General features: G+C 41.7%; 2 protein-coding genes across 2 annotated transcripts in view; one reads left to right on the plus strand and one right to left on the minus strand.

Annotated features, from left to right (window-relative positions):
- SPATS2L (spermatogenesis associated serine rich 2 like) overlaps window positions 1–6347 on the minus strand; it is a 65759-nt gene extending 59412 nt beyond the window's left edge. Inside the window, exon 1 of the mRNA XM_063318010.1 lies at window positions 6077–6347. The gene's annotated coding sequence lies outside the window, so the exon portion shown is untranslated. The remainder of the gene's footprint in view (window positions 1–6076) is intronic.
- The window catches only part of CLK1 (CDC like kinase 1), a 280468-nt gene that overhangs the window by 231763 nt on the left and 31982 nt on the right, over window positions 1–16723 (plus strand). The window lies entirely within an intron of this gene.

Genomic DNA, 16723 nt, shown 5'->3' on the forward strand with positions numbered 1-16723 from the left:
ATCTGGACTGGAGCAAGGCATAAATTGCCCTACATAAATATCTACTCAGAAGTAGATTCTCTGTATTCAGCCTAGCATGTTTAAGACTTTATCAGCAAATCCCCTGAATTAGGGGATTTATTAAAAATGCTGCATCTCCTTAATTATAATGTGCCAGGGTTCCGGTTCAGAGAAACAGTAATCAGAACCAGATCGCGATTCCTCAGTGAATGTTTCTATAATATTAACAAGATGTCAAAATAATATTGGGAAGCATCCAGTTGTTGGGAATAAGCCTGTTATTTTAATCTAGTATCATGTTTTTTATATCTGAAAGTGTTATTTGTTTTGATTTATTATTTATTCCATTGCACTCTCCTTTCCATAATGCTTCAGGGGTTTATGCGTATAATCAGTTCCTTCTCCAGAAGCCCAATTCCTGCTTCTGACACCATATTTTTCCCTTCCCCGGAAGCCTATGGTTTCTCATCCCCAAATAAATAATTGAAAGACTTTCCAGACCATCAAGTTTCCACCTGGGTGTGGCCCTCTCCTAGAGCATGATGAAAAACCCCAAGCACTGCAGGGGAGCTCATAAGATTATATAGAGGCCGTCTGCCCTTTCGTCAAAGATGAAACTGAAGACTCATAGCATTATCTCCTTATCAATATTTTCTTACTTTATGCTAATCACAGAATTCAGCTTTTCTTAATACAATTTTAGATGTGCAGGTGTGGGTTTAAAAAAAAATCCGCTATTGAGAATAAATACAAATGTCACTGGCCCATTTTTGTAACTGTCAGGACCAAGCCTGCCTCTTACTCGGATTTAGTTTCACTTTCCGAGTCAGAAGAGGAATTGGAAACTAATCTTGCTGGATTTGGAGAAACGAAACTCCAGCATGACTCAGCAGGGTGGGAAGAATCTACAATGCTGATTGGGCAAGATCCGGAGGAGGATTTGAATACGCCAATCAGCGCACGCCAAAGACGTGCTGAAAAACACGCGAAGGAAAAGGCAGCCCAATTGGCTGCAGGAGACTCCAAGCGCGCCAAGGAACAAGGATAAAAGGGAGCAGTGCAGACATCGTGCTGCCGGAGACAACTGCTCCTCTAGACCTGCAGCTTCAGAAGAATCCCTACCAACATCAGAAGCAGCGTCTGTGATCGAAGGAGAAGCAGCGCCAGGCTTGCATTCTGAGGTGGGGATTTCCGTGCCTACTGCAATTGAGGAACCAGGGTCACCAAAGCCTGGCAACCCGCGCCTTGCCTCCAGCTTTGAGAGCTCGCATTTATCTCAGCAGTGCAGCCAAGCTGAGAGTTTTTCGTGCCGCCATTCATCAGCAGTTTACTGCAACCCCGCTTCGCAAACCCCAGCGATTTTCGGAGGTCATCGCTTACCTTGTTTAGGATCTGAGTTCGTGGCACACACGGTGCTTCCAGCCGAGTCAAGCTGAGTTCTAAGTCCCAAGCCTTGCTCCAAGTCTCCTGCCCAGGGTATCTAACCCAGTCCCGGGCTTCCAGCTGAGTCAAGCCAAGTTCTGAGTTCCAAGGCTTGCTCCCATTCTCCTGCCCAGCGAATCCAGTCCAGTCTGGGGCTTTCAGACAAGTCAAGCCAAAGTTTGAGTTCCAAGCCTCGTTTCAAGCCTCCTGGCCAGAGAATCCAGCCCAGTCCGGGGCCTTCAGCTGAGTCAAGCCGAATCCTGAGTTCCAAGCCTTGTTCCAGATCTCCCGTCCAGTGAATCCAGTCCAGTCCGGGGCTTCCAGCCGAGTCAAACTGAGTTTTGAGTTCCAGGACTTGTTTTGAGCCTCCTGGCCAGAGAATCCAGCCCAGTCCGGGGCCTTCAGCTGAGTCAAGCCGAATCCTGAGTTCCAAGCCTTGTTCCAGATCTCCCGTCCAGCAAATCCAGTCCAGTCCGGGGCTTCCAGCCGAGTCAAACTGAGTTTTGAGTTCCAGGACTTGTTTTGAGCCTCCTGGCCAGTGAATTCAGCCCGGTCTGGGGCCTTCAGCCGAGTCAAGCCGAATCCCGAGTTCCAAGCCTTGTTCCAGATCTCCCGTCCAGTGAATCCAGTCCAGTCCGGAGCTTCCAGCTGAGTCAAACTGAGTTTTGAGTTCCAGGACTTGTTTTGAGCCTCCTGGCCAGCGAATCCAGCCCGGTCTGGGGCCTTCAGCCAAGTCAAGCCGAATCCCGAGTTCCAAGCCTTGTTCCAGATCTCCCGTCCAGTGAATCCAGTCCAGTCCGGGGCTTCCAGCCGAGTCAAACTGAGTTTTGAGTTCCAGGACTTGTTTTGAGCCTCCTGGCCAGCGAATCCAGCCTGGTACGGGGCCTTCAGCCGAGTCAAGCCAAATCCCGAGTTCCAAGCCTTGTTCCAGATCTCCCGTCCAGTGAATCCAGTCCAGTCCGGAGCTTCCAGCTGAGTCAAACTGCGTTTTGAGTTCCAAGCCTTGAGTCTCTTGCCCAGAGGATCCAGCCCAGTCCAGGGCTTCCAGCTGAGTCTAGTCCAGTTCCAAGTTCCAAGCCATGCTTCCAGTCATCCTTCTTAGAAATCCAGTCTAGTCAGGGATTTTCTGCCGCGTCCACCCTTGCTCAAGTACCAAGCCTTGTTTCCAAGTCTCTGTTCCAAGGTGATTCCGATGGTCCAGCAATCACAGCTGAGTCCAGTCTTGCTCCAAGTTTGAGTCCTGTTCCTGAGATCCAGTGCATTCCTGTGTGTGGCTCATAGTCTTGCATCCAGATCCATTGGCTCAGTCGTTCGGTTTCAGTACAATTCCTGTTCGACAGCTGCTGTCTCCAGTCCTTGTGTTTCTGTTGAATCCAGTCTCACCTCCAGAGATAGATTTTCTTGGCAGCCTTGCTGTGTCATTTAGCCTTGGTTTTTCTAGTCTCCGTACTTCAAGGACTTATTGATTGTAAATAGTTCTTTAATAAAGACTTTTATTGAGAACTGGTCTGGTGCATGGTCTGAACAGGACAGTAACCTGTGATGAGCAGATACTATTGGAATACAACAAAGATTCACACAATTTGTTTTTCAAGGGATCAGAAATGTTGGCCATGACATATCGATTTGGTATCTCAAAATACGACAGTATTGGGATTTCTGGTGAAGATTCATGGTGAACTAGATGTCTCCAAGGGAGCAGAGACAGCACTGCGGTGAAATTGACGGCCAGACAGCATTTTCTGGCAAGCCAAACCGCTCTGGATAAAGGAGAGATTGTGAGATTTCCCACTTGTACTCTGGATAGCTGATCCTCGTGAGTAAACTGCAGGATCCAAGGTTTCTGCAGTTGGCTCATGAGTGGAGCGGCTGGGAGTTGAGGGATTCCACCAAGCTCACAGCCACAATGTAGCCTTATGGACACAAAGTTCTGCCGAGCCTCATTCCTTAATCACTTTGGAAATTGCTTATTAATTGCTTTTCAACTATTAAGACCCTTGCAATCAACATGCTTCATAACATGCACTGGGTAAGTTTCCTTTAATCCTTAACAAAAGAAGTTCTAAAGGTAAGTTTTAAGGATATTAAAAAAAATCATTTTTTGGAATAAGCTGCAAAAGGTTGATTAGAATGTTGATTTCGGAGTTATAAATGGACTAGGGGTCCATATGGATTTGAAATAAGATTTTGAAATTGATCGTGGGAATCCTTCCTGCGGGAAAATGCCATTGTTTTGAATTCTTGAAAGAAAACATGATAGGACGGGAATGTGAACATTAGACACTAGAGGGAACCAGAGGGAACCAAATATTACAATTAAAGGAGAACAACAATTAAATTTGACTTCCTAATACAGAATTGAGCAAAATACTTTAACACTGGATGTATTTGAAGGTATTTGTGAGCAATGGATCCAGAGGTTAAGCTTAAAAGTGACTGCCATTATAGATAGACAGCTTTTAAGAGATGTTGTGGAAGATGAACAAATTTTGAAGGACAGGACTGAGACTGATCTGAAAATGGATTTGAAAATGACAGGCTGCAAGAGTGATATGGAAAAAGATGTTACGCTGGATATACAAATGAAACTGGCTGATGTCTTAATAACTGAAAGGGATGTGCAACTGGCAAACCAAAAGAGTGACTTGGATAACTTCCTTATATTGGATCTACAAGAGATCTGCTGAAGTCTTGTGAGAAGGGACAAAGAAAAAATGAAAAGAAAACAAGCTCTAGGACATTATTTGAAGGGATTAAAGATCAAGGTTGTTAAATGTAAAAGGAAGGAATATGAAGTGTGTTTATTTGATCAAGGTTAAATTAGATATTGTCATGAGTACTGATGGCGAGCAGGAGGGGGCCTCTATCCAGGGGGGAAAACACATGCGTAGTACTAAGGAGTTAAGCAGCCATTCAAAGAGACACAGATCAGACCCGCCTTAACTTTTGGGGTTTATCTGTCTGGGTTTTCCCACGCTTCTTCAGTTTGTTAGGATTCTGTCTTATGTAGCAGTAATAAACACTGGAGACCTACTCCTCGTCTCAGCGTGATTCCTGACTGTTAGGACAGATATGTTGTTATTTCTGGCAACCCTTAAATGGACTTTTGCTGACCAGAACTGAATTATGAGGTTGTAAGGATTTGTTTCTAGATATGGGATGAGATTTTTTTGTTGTATTTTATGAGAAGATCATAAGTTGTTAAAATTGTTTATACTTGTTGTGACGAAGGGGGAAGTGACTTCTTTATATATTTCTTTTCTTTTCCTTTGCTATATTTATACTCTTTCTTTTTTATTTTTTAACTGTATGTTTTTCTTCTGCAGTTTCTATTTTTTCTTTTTATTCCTTTATTTTTTGTAGTTTTTATTAGTTTTTATCTAACTATATTGTTTAATAAAATTATTGTTTTTAAAAAATTCAACAGTATTTGCATTAGTAATAGCATGTGGACAAACAAGCCCTTCTCCCACTGTTCCCACTTATCAAAAGAAGAGCCTGCAATTACAGTTGAGTTACAAACCCAAGCAAAAAATTCTAAATAAGATGTCTGTGCATTTTGAAAATATGGAATAAATTCAATCCTCATATTGCTCTCGGTAAATAGGTAATGAATCTTAACGCTATGGCAGTAAAGAATATAACATAAAGGACAAGGAATGTGAACAGCTCCTGAAACCCCAGTTTAAAAATGCCAGAATCTTGGTGCAAATCAGAGAAACCACTCACTCACCTTTCCATTTGCCTTTTAATTTCAGCACATTCTACAGTTACAATTTTGGGCATCTGCACTCAAAAAATATAATGCAACTTTTCATGAAAAATATTGCAACTTTGCTGCCTTGATATACCTGATTGCAGTTTTCAGGAGATTTTTAGGTTTTCAAGCCATTTAAATATTGCACGAAACCATTCAACATTTATATATGTATATATACACACGCACACACACGCATACCCACTTTAGGAAGTAGCGTATTGGGGGGGGTGTTAGAGCAAGGGAGTTGGAAATACAAGGATAATACAGATGCCTTGTAAGATTCCTGCTTGCAGAGCATCAATACAGTACAGTGCTGTAATGTAAAACGAGCCTCAGGAACAAAATAGGGTTAACAGTTCCTGCCTCATAGTTAATAAGGATGGACTTGATCTCTGGGCTTCCCACGCACACTCCGACAGGATCCAAGAATGCTTCCAGCATCACACCCCTTTATTGCTTTTGAGGGATCACTGTGCCATTTCCTCAAAACTGCAACGTTGGGAGTACCCCCGCTCTTGAAAGAATGCAAGGGACTAACAATGCAGGGGTGGTGGTGTAGGAAGCGGGCCACCTACCCAAATGATTTTCCGTTCAACAATTAAACCAGATTCTGTTCCCTTCCTTTCACCCCGCTCCTCCCATCGCCACCGACTTTATCGCAATTCGCCTCGACCAAGACGGCCAAGGCTGGCCAAAGAAACCTGAAGGGCTTGGAAGGGGGAATCCGCGATCATTCCCCTCCACCAGCAATGCTGGATTCCAGGTTCTCAGCGCTTCCGATCCTTTTCACCGAAGAGCAGAATTCAGCTCCAAGCCATTTGGCGCCATTTACCCCCGGAGGGGCAGCAAAGCAGGAAGGGCGCGCGGGTCGGGACGCTCGCGACGGTGCCTTACCTCGCGCACAGCCAATGGTCTGGTCCCGCCTGAGCGACGCGGCCCGGGCTGGGAGAGACGGTTCTCCTCCGAGCAGCAACAGGACAGCGAAAGGCGAGTTGAGAAGTAGCGGGGGAATACCGAAGAGGCGGCGGCTTCCTTGCCTTTCGTTTTCCCTTAGCTCAACGCTGGCAGGAGAGCGCCGACCTTTCAGTTCAGCTGGGTTTCTAGAGCGATTCAATTCCCTCGGCTCGTCGCTCAAACGCCAGTTAACCCCTCCTCAGTCACTCCCATCGCGCAGGGTTTCCCCCTCCTTTCCTCTACACACACACACACCCCTCTCTCTCCTCGCTACAGAAAAGATGCGGGGGTGGAGAATCTCTCTTCCTCTTCACATGCACTCTCTAGTTGCCCCCCAACATTATGAAATGACTTCTCAGTCGCCGCAGACCCTTTTCCTATTGCGTGCCGAGATGCAAAGCGCGGCTTCCCATAGAATTGTACGTTCTGGCTGTTGCTTGGAGCTCTGGACAAGTGTGTGTGTGTGTGTGAGTGAGTGATAATGACAGTTCAGTGGGACATAGCCAGCATATTTTCTAGCTGAGGCATTTTGGACGGGTTAAAAAAAAGTAACGAGTTTCTCACAGCCGAGAATGTCTAATCCGTCTCTCTCTCTTTTTTAACAAGACAGGAGATTAAATAAACCGTTTTGGAGAAGCTTTTCCTTGGTCAGATGTGGATGTGTCATGGGGTTGGGCTTCTTTCTTTTCTCCTCAAATATTCGGGGATTGTGAGACATGTTTTTCAGACGCTTGGGACATGTTACTGCTGATATTTATGAACCAACCAAGCTCATTTTTGCTTGTGAAAAGATGTGGCAGTCGTCGTGGTAAATTCCTTTGAAGATAAAGTAAACAGTGAACTAAATAGGTGGCAAAAACAACTAGTAAAATGTAATTCCATAGTGCAGTCGTGCTCACTGGAATTTCAGAAAGGCCAGATTATCTCCTTAAAGAACAATGTCTCTATAAGTATCACCAACCCACCTGAAAAGTAGGAAATACATCATTTTTTGACTCCATATTAATTCATTAAAGAAGTTTACTGTCTGAGCCACACTGTCAGTAATGGTGGTTCATTTGTTTAAACAAATCAGAAGTATTGTTTTTCAGCCCGCTTTTCTGATTAATGCCTGTACTTTAGGTAAAAATGATTTTTCTGAAGATTGATTTAAAAAGTGACTACTGTATAACCAAGAAGTCTTAATCATTTTTACTCACAAGAAAATGCTCTCAGGTATCATAATACCCAGACTTTAGGGAATGTTTTGCTTGCACACGATCAGGCCCGCAACTAGGGTCTGTGTCACCCAGGGCAAACATGGATTCCACGCCCATTTTGGCACCCCCCCAGTGCTCAATTTGGTTTCCCCCGGGGCGCCCAGGGCACATCTCCCACTTGCCCCCCCCCCAGTTGCGGCCCTGCACACAATATTTCATGGCGCAGGCCTGTACACCAGTTCAATGAGACTTACTCTCATGTAAATATGTAGAGCTACATTCTTGGAACAGTGCCATAGTACTGTTACCATAGTTTGAAACCACATTGCTATTCCTTCATTTTTTGTCCTCCAAACTTGCATTTGTGGTTTATTAAAATCAGTGATAGTTTTGCTATTACTTAGAAGATAACAGATTCTCATCCTGATTATCTTCTTAGTACAGTCAAATATTCTTTGCATTTGCAGTCTGCTGAACATGTTTCTAACAACTCTGTATATAGAGGCAGTCAAAATATTTTGGGACACTTGAATGTTTTACATTTCTACATTACAATACACTGTATTTTGAATATATGTTCTTTTCTAATTACAGAGTTCAGACATGGGTTTCATATTATGCAGCTTAATGAGCATTTGGGGAATCAGTAGAGATTCTTCTGGAACACAACTGCCATTTCAAAACCAGCTGGGAAAAATAAAATTTACAAAAGACTTGGACAGTAGTGTTGAAGCCGTCTGAACTATAAGATAAAAGCTTCAAAAAGCAGAGTTATTTTGGATGTCAGAAAGTGTAGAGAAAAATATGGAAAGAGAGCAAAGAATAAAATAAATCCCACTGTTTAGTTTATGTATCAACTATATATATTCAGCCAAAGGACAGTCATCTTATTTTTCCATTTCATAGAGTGCTTAAGAATTGAAATATGCTCATATAATATGTGTTGCTCCATTAGGGAAAGTACTTGTTGAACTATAACAATATATTGTCTATGAGTTTACATAGCACTGGTATAATTTAAAATGTTTAAGTTATATGTTGACATTTTTCATCTTCAGACATATTTCCATAATTGGATATTTTACCAATTTGAGCTCAAGCGACAGGAAACATGTTTTTTATAAATGTGATCCAGTCTTTTCTTTGCTGCCAGGAAAGTCCAAATATAGAAAGATTCCAAAGCCTCATAAAATAATAACATTCACTTCCCCTTTTTGGGTCACACTAAAACTTACATATGAATGCAGATAATAGTATCTCAGTCAAAACAGTTGTGGGACAGAAGGAATCTGAAGTGAAGGAGTAGAAAGCACAATTCCCTTTTTGCACTGGTAATTTCTCTGTTCAAAATCTCCTCACACTATATTTCTCTTGAAACATAGCTATGAGAATGAACCCTCATTTGCAACCTTGTTTGCAGGGAGAAAGCGGAATGACTGGTAGAGAAGAAATTTTTGTTGTTGTTGTTGTTTATTCGTTTAGTCGCTTCCGACTCTTCGTGACTTCATGGACCAGCCCACGCCAGAGCTTCCTGTCGGTCGTCAACATCCCCAGCTCCCCCAGGGATGAGTCCGTCACCTCTAGAATATCATCCATCCATCTTGCCCTTGGTCGGCCCCTCTTCCTTTTGCCTTCCACTCTCCCTAGCATCAGCATCTTCTCCAGGGTGTCCTGTCTTCTCATTATGTGGCCAAAGTATTTCAGTTTTGCCTTTAATATCATTCCCTCAAGTGAGCAGTCTGGCTTTATTTCCTGGAGGATGGACTGGTTTGATCTTCTTGCAGTCCAAGGCACTCTCAGAATTTTCCTCCAACACCACAGTTCAAAAGCATCGATCTTCCTTCGCTCAGCCTTCCTTATGGTCCAGCTCTCGCAGCCATATGTTACTACAGGGAACACCATTGCTTTAACTATGCGGGCCTTTGTTGTCAGTGTGATGTCTCTGCTCTTAACTATTTTATCGAGATTTGTCATTGCTCTTCTCCCAAGGATTAAGCGTCTTCTGATTTCCTGACTGCAGTCAGCATCTGCAGTAATCTTTGCACCTAGGAATACAAAGTCTTTCACTGCTTCTACATTTTCTCCCTCTATTTGCCAGTTATCCATCAAGCTGGTTGCCATAATCTTGGTTTTTTTGAGGTTTAGCTGCAAGCCAGCTTTTGCACTTTCTTCTTTTACCTTCATCATAAGGCTCCTCAGTTCCTCTTCACTTTCAGCCATCAAAGTGGTATCATCTGCATATCTGAGATTGTTAATGTTTCTTCCAGAGATTTTAACTCCAGCCTTGGATTCCTCAAGACCAGCTTGTCGCATGATGTGTTCTGCATACAAGTTGAATAGGTAGGGTGAGAGTATACAGCCCTGCCGTACTCCTTTCCCAATCTTAAACCAGTCCGTTGTTCCGTGGTCTGTTCTTACTGTTGCTACTTGGTCGTTATACAGATTCTTCAGGAGGCATACAAGATGACTTGGTATCCCCATACCACTAAGAACTTGCCACAATTTGTTATGGTCCACACAGTCAAAGGCTTTAGAATAGTCAATAAAACAGAAATAGATGTTTTTCTGAAACTCCCTGGCTTTTTCCATTATCCAGCGGATATTGGCAATTTGGTCTCTAGTTCCTCTGCCTTTTCTAAACCCAGCCTGTACATCTGGCAATTCTCGCTCCATGAACTGCTGAAGTCTACCTTGCAGGATCTTGAGCATTACCTTACTGGCATGTGAAATGAGTGCCACTGTTCGATAGTTTGAACATTCTTTAGTGTTTCCCTTTTTTGGTATGGGGATATAAGTTGATTTTTTCCAATCTGATGGCCATTCTTGTGTTTACCAAATTTGCTGGCATATAGCATGCATTACCTTGACAGCATCATCTTGCAAGATTTTGAACAGTTCAGCTGGGATGCCGTCTTCTCCTGCTGCCTTGTTATTAGCAATGCTTCTTAAGGCCCACTCAACCTCACTCTTCAGGATGTCTGGCTCTAGCTCACTGACCACACCGTCAAAGCTATCCCCGATATTGTTATCCTTCCTATACAGGTCTTCTGTATATTCTTGCCACCTTTTCTTGATCTCTTCTTTTTCTGTTAGGTCCTTGCCATCTTTGTTTTTGATCATACCCATTTTTGCCTGGAATTTACCTCCAATGTTTCTAATTTTCTGGAAGAGGTCTCTTGTCCTTCCTATTCTATTGTCTTCTTCCACTTCCGCGCATTGCTTGTTTAAAAATAATTCCTTATCTCTTCTGGCTAACCTCTGGAATTTTGCATTTAATTGGGCATATCTCCCCCTATCGCTGTTGCCTTTTGCTTTCCTTCTTTCTTGGGCTACTTCTAGTGTCTCAGCAGACAGCCATTTTGCCTTCTTGGTTTTCTCTTTCTTTGGGATGTATTTTGTTGCCGCCTCCTGAACAATGCTGCCAACTTCTGTCCAGAGTTCTTCCGGGACCCTATCTACTAAGTCCAGTCCCTTAAATCTATTCTTCACCTCCACTGCATATTCCTGAGGAATATTCGTGAGCTCATATCTAGCTGATCTGTGGGTCTTCCCTAATCTCTTTAGTCTGATCCTAAATTGTGCAAGAAGAAGTTCATGGTCTGAACTACAGTCAGCTCCAGGCCTAGTTTTTACCGACTGTACAGATGTCCGCCACCTTTGGCTGCAAAGGATGTAATCAATCTGATTTCGGTGTTGTCCATCTGGTGAAGTCCATGTGTAAAGCCGTCTCTTAGGTTGTTGGAAGAGAGTGTTTGTTATGCAGAGTGAATTGTCTTGGCAAAATTCTATCAGCCTATGTCCTGCTTCGTTTTGTTCTCCCAGGCCATACTTACCTGTAATTCGAGGTGTCATTTGACTGCCCACCTTAGCATTCCAGTCTCCTGTGATGAAAATAACATCTCTTTTAGGCGTGTTGTCCAGTAGGTGCTGCAGATCCTCATAGAACTGCTCTACTTCAGCTTCTTCAGCATTTGTGGTTGGGGCGTATATTTGGATCACTGTGATGTTAGATGGCTTGCCCTGAATTCGAATTGAGATCATTCTGTCGTTTTTGGGGTTGTATCCAAGCACTGCTTTAGCCACTTTACTATTAATTATGAAGGCTACTCCATTTCTTCTGTGGTCCTCTTGTCCACAGTAGTAGATCTGGTGGTCATTTGATGTGAAGTGGCCCATTCCAGTCCATTTCAGTTCACTGACGCCCAGAATGTCTATCTTTAATCTTGACATCTCACCAATAACTACATCCAATTTGCCCTGGCTCATAGATCTTACATTCCAGGTTCCAATGGTGTGTTGATCCTTAGAACATCGGATTCGCCGTTCACCACCAGCACCGTCGGCCGCTAACCGTCCTTTCGGCTTTGAGCTAGCTGCGTCATCACGACTGGGGCTAGTTGAGCTCATCCTCTGTTCCTCCCCAGTAGCATTTTGACCATCTTCCGACCTGGGGGTCTCATCTTCCAATGGTAGTTGTACTGATCCATTTAGTTTTCACGGCAAGAATACTGGGGTGGGTTGCCATTACCTTCCCCAGGGATCGCATTTAGTCTGACCTCTCTGTCATGACCTTCCCGTCTTGGGTGGCCCTTCACGGTTTAGCTCATGGCATCATTGAGGTGCTCAAGCTCCAGCACCACGACAAGGTAACGATCCTTTGCGGAGGAAGAAATTTTGACCCCCCCAAAAAGGGGGGGAGGAGGAGTAAGCATCTTTCCTTTCCCATTGATATCAATTCCTTGTCCTATATTCCTTTCCCAAAGCTGTTCTGCTGATTAAAAGTGATACATATGTTATCATATTAAAACACTTTCCCTCTTGGTCATTTTGCCATTCAAAATTGTTCCCTCCAGCCCTTTTTTCTTTGCAGGGTTTCAGATCTGTCTTTATGTTCATAAATCTGCCTTTAGTATAGCATGAGAAAGAAAGAATTTGGGAGAGAATTTTCAGTGCAGAAACAACAGTGGGGAGCAATGGGGCCACAGGATCTATCATTTTGATCAAAATGATAAAAGTAATGTTGCACCATTGTGATGCATGTTCTGCCCCTTTTGACCATGCACGCAACATCACCATGTATGTATGAAAGGGGCAGAGCACATATCACAACATAGCTTCGATCATTTGCCCTCCCTTGCCCCTCCCTGCAGGAGGCAAGTAAATCAGCTTTCCCTTCCTGCCACCTCTCTGTATCATTGTACTACAGAAAGCTGCTTTGTTATTAATTTGTATGATTATGGGATACCGTTTCCCATTTTAGCCTTTGAGATGAATTCCTGTTTTAAGACTGGGGAAATTATTGATGCCATTAAATTTCAGAACTATGATATTTTCCAATAGGAAGACAATTTTTTTTCCACAAATAATTACTGTGAATTGAGATGGTGCTCTTACATTTTCTAATAAGAATAGAAGTTGCTGAAAACAGGAATGAGTAGGAGATACAGATGACTGTGGAGATCCCTGCTGAAAAAAGTGGATGCTTTTGGATTAGTGTGAACATTTGCTTTGTAGAGGATAGACTGCTTAGTCAATTGAAATCTTTTGGTAAGGCTTGAATTGGATGTCTCTCATCTTTTCTTCCCTATCTCGTTGCCTCTTTTCTATACAGTACCTTTTTCCAATTTTGTCTGTTTCTATCCCTTTCCCTCACTGTTTCCAACTTGGTTTTTTTTTTTCCTTTTTGCTTTGCTTTGTCTGGCAGGAAGAAGGGAGTATATGTTATTGTGAAAGTGTCTAAAAGAAAATAGTAAATATATACAGAAAGAAAATAGTTAATATATATAGGGGGGGCAACGATTAATTTGATCAGTGTTGTATCTTATTTTTCAGGCAATTAGTTTTCATCAGGAGTTATTTGTTTTTTATTTTAGTTCTGCCTCTTCTCTTTTTTCAGAGTACAGCTATTGGCAGATATTATATTAAAATACGATGATGATGATCTGTCTGAATCAACCCACTGCAGGATGAAGGCTTCCTCATTGAATATTATGGACTGTGATCTACCATGCTGGTCCATTGTGGGCTAGTAGATAGTAGGTTCCAAGTCTAGGACTGAAAGAGAGTGACTGGCCTGAGGTCACTGAGAGAATCTTAGCAATGTCTGCTACTGGAAAACAATTAGGTGAGGGATATGATAAAGTGCATGTACCGCCTGTTTGTACACATCAGCATCTCATCCCAAGAGTAAATTCTTCAAAGACAGGATTAACTTTTTCTGAAAGCTTTTGTGATAAACCTTATGTGTGTTGAGCCAATTCTACATCCAGATGAGAAGATTTCTCCCATCGTTATTATGAGAGATTGTGGGGAGACTGGGAAAAGAATGGAAGGAAAAGTAGGAATAAACAGTTAAGAGATAGTGGGCAAATAATTGGCAACTTATTTCATAAATGGCAATTTAGCCCGGGGTGGTGTAATGGTATGTGAGAAAGACCTTGAAAGATGGGTGAAGAGATGCTGCCTAGGGAATGGTCAGATAAGAGAGGGCATAGTCCGCAGCTGCCTAATGGGTGGCGAAAGAGGCTCAGAAGGGACCCTCCCTAACTTCTCAGGCTGTAAAGGAGATGGTGGGAGATTTGTACTTTCAGACATGCAAGATTCTGAAAGATTTTATAAGAGCTATAAAAGAATGTAGAAAAGAGTCCCCTTTTCGGGAGAGATGGGCGGTGATAGAAATTTGAAAAATAAATAAACATGTTCACAAAACCTTTTGGCACTTGTTCAGGATTTGGTAACCATCTTTGCAAGAAGCATTCATAAATGGTTACTCAAGGAAAGAAAAAAAAGACCCCAACAACTTAAAATTGATTCAGAGACACATCCTCCCATAATCTAAATGTGTGGAATGTACTGCTACAGTTTCCCATAGTGATGGCTTAAATTGCCCTTTTATGGAACAACAACAGCAACAAAATCACATTTTTGTGGCTTAAGTTTTTTCCTCTAAGAAGCCACATGAGAGGCTGCAGTTGTTTGGCTACTGAACATAGCTACTGTAACTCTCTGGAACTTGTCAGATTAGAAAGGTTAGAGAACTGGTTTAGTGTACCAATCCAAAAAGGCCCATGTGAATGACTGTTGTATCCATGGTTAAAAAAAATTACCTGAATTGGCCCCCTAAGTTTGCTTTTGACTCATGCTTTGGTTTCCATAACTGTCCTTGATAATTCTTAACTGACATGATCCTCAGACCCTGTAGCAGTAAAAGTATAAGATTACATCAGTTGCTGATATTTCATCCTCTTTTGGCCTATGAAGGTTACACAGAGAAAACATAACATCAATGAATTCATTTGGCTGGAAGAACCTAACTTTAAATCAACATGAAACTAATCTGAAACATAGTACAATCATTTTAGAAGAAAGGTGACATGTTCCAACACAAATGGGTGTACCAGGGAGGAATCTGGCAGCTGGTATCCTAGTGTTGGCTTACAATGGAAATGCTATGTTTTTGATCCTGTTTGAAAACTGATCAGGAGAACCAGAAATAGCTTGAAGGAAATGTCTACACTGATTGCTAGTTTATTAATTCACATGCTGTTGTTTCAAACTGAATCCTTGTACATGTCTCTTCATTCATGTACATACATATATAATTAATATATATTATATATAATGTATTATATATAATTATAATTATAATATAAATATAAATATGTAATTTATATATTAATTACCCCAATAACTAGAGTCTCCTAGGTTATAAAATAATAAAAAACTGCATCATCATCATTGTCATTATACATTGGGAAGCTGAAAAAACTTCCCAGAAATAGGCATGGCAAACCACATCAGTATTATTGCCAAGAAAATTGCATGGACATCCCCACATAGACACTAGGAGTTGACTTGAAGGAACCCTAACCCTTTAGTACTACTGTGAGTACAGCAATAATAAATACTGAAAATTATATCACAGTTTTCAGTAATTCTAAAGTGGCTTCCTACAATGCTTGAGGAAAGAACAACATCTTTCACTGTCTCTAGAAAAAAAAAATGTAATTGGCAGGTGAGTAGATAGCATTCCATTGCTGGAACAGTTCTGAAAGAGCTGTTCTCCTGTTTTGCCTTTTCCAATTGAAAAGGAGCTCAGATGATGACTGTAGAATTTTGATTAGGTAAAGATTAAGCTACATAAATGAACACCAGCATTTTGAACTCAGCTTTGAAGTATATTGGTATAGAACTACCAGATTTTAGCTGCAAAAATCCAGGCAATCATTAGAGAGCACCAAAGAGTTTTCTGAATCTCTTTGCAACCTTCCAGTGGTTGTATCTCTTTGTGGCCTTCTAATGTTGCAGCCCAGGTATGGTAGCCTAGATTGACAGTCAAGGAAGATGGAAAAGCCCTGGATAATATATTATTCATCAGTCTGTTTTTTACTAACTGAAGTCTCAAACCTTTTAAACACAGTCAGATGCATAACTCGTAATAATCCAAATCTGTAATTGTCAGAGTGTAACTGTAGTACGGCTAATTCAGTCTAGCTGAATATGATAAAAGGCACATGATATTTGGCAAATGATAAAAGGTGCTCAGAATCACTAAAGTTCCTTGAACCTCTAGTCAGGAGTATCTCCAGTCTAAGCATCTGATCCTACAGGGTGGCAACCTCCACTCAAACACCATATATTCAAAAAGATCAGCTACCTACAGTTAATCTCTCAGTCTTTTCCCAAGTGAATCTCACTTTTTAGACTGAGATTTCAGTTCTATTACACTGTTGAAATATTCATACCAAACACTGGCTACATCATCTGTATTGGGTGAAAAACAGAAGAAGATGTCATGCTTAGTGGTTACAACTGAGCCCTCATCTCCTAATGGATAGTCTCTCCCAGCAGTTTTGTGTAGATGTTACCACAAAAAGAAAAAGAGTGATACATTTTGGGGTTTTTTTCTTCAGAACTATAGCTAGAATCTTGAATATATTTCAGTGGGGAAAAAATCAAAAGGAACTTCCTATCTGTAAACACGGTCCTTGTGATTTCTGAGTCATGGGAGAGCCTATATTTATAATTGCTAAGAAATGAACATTACATAATATCACACACAGCTTAGGAATTCAATAAACAATTATATTCCACAGTGTATAATTGTTAAATATTTCTACTGAATGCCAATGTAGAGTATGTCAAGAAAAAATAAATTGGTGCTATTTTCAGAAAGCAACAATATTGGAAATCAGTAAATGTTCTCAAGGCTCCTTTAGGGCTTCAAGAGGATTCCAGGTTTGTTTTAATATGTGATTATGGTTCCTGCTATGTCCCTAGTCTTTTAAATGAGACTAGTTTGAACAAAGGATATTGCAGCAAACAAAGAAACAGAATGAGAACAGTATGGGTGACATGGGCCTCCTCATCTGCCTATTGAAGACTTTGG

The sequence above is a fragment of the Candoia aspera genome, chromosome 1, assembly GCF_035149785.1.
Source record: "Candoia aspera isolate rCanAsp1 chromosome 1, rCanAsp1.hap2, whole genome shotgun sequence".
In the NCBI taxonomy this organism is placed as follows: domain Eukaryota; kingdom Metazoa; phylum Chordata; class Lepidosauria; order Squamata; family Boidae; genus Candoia; species Candoia aspera.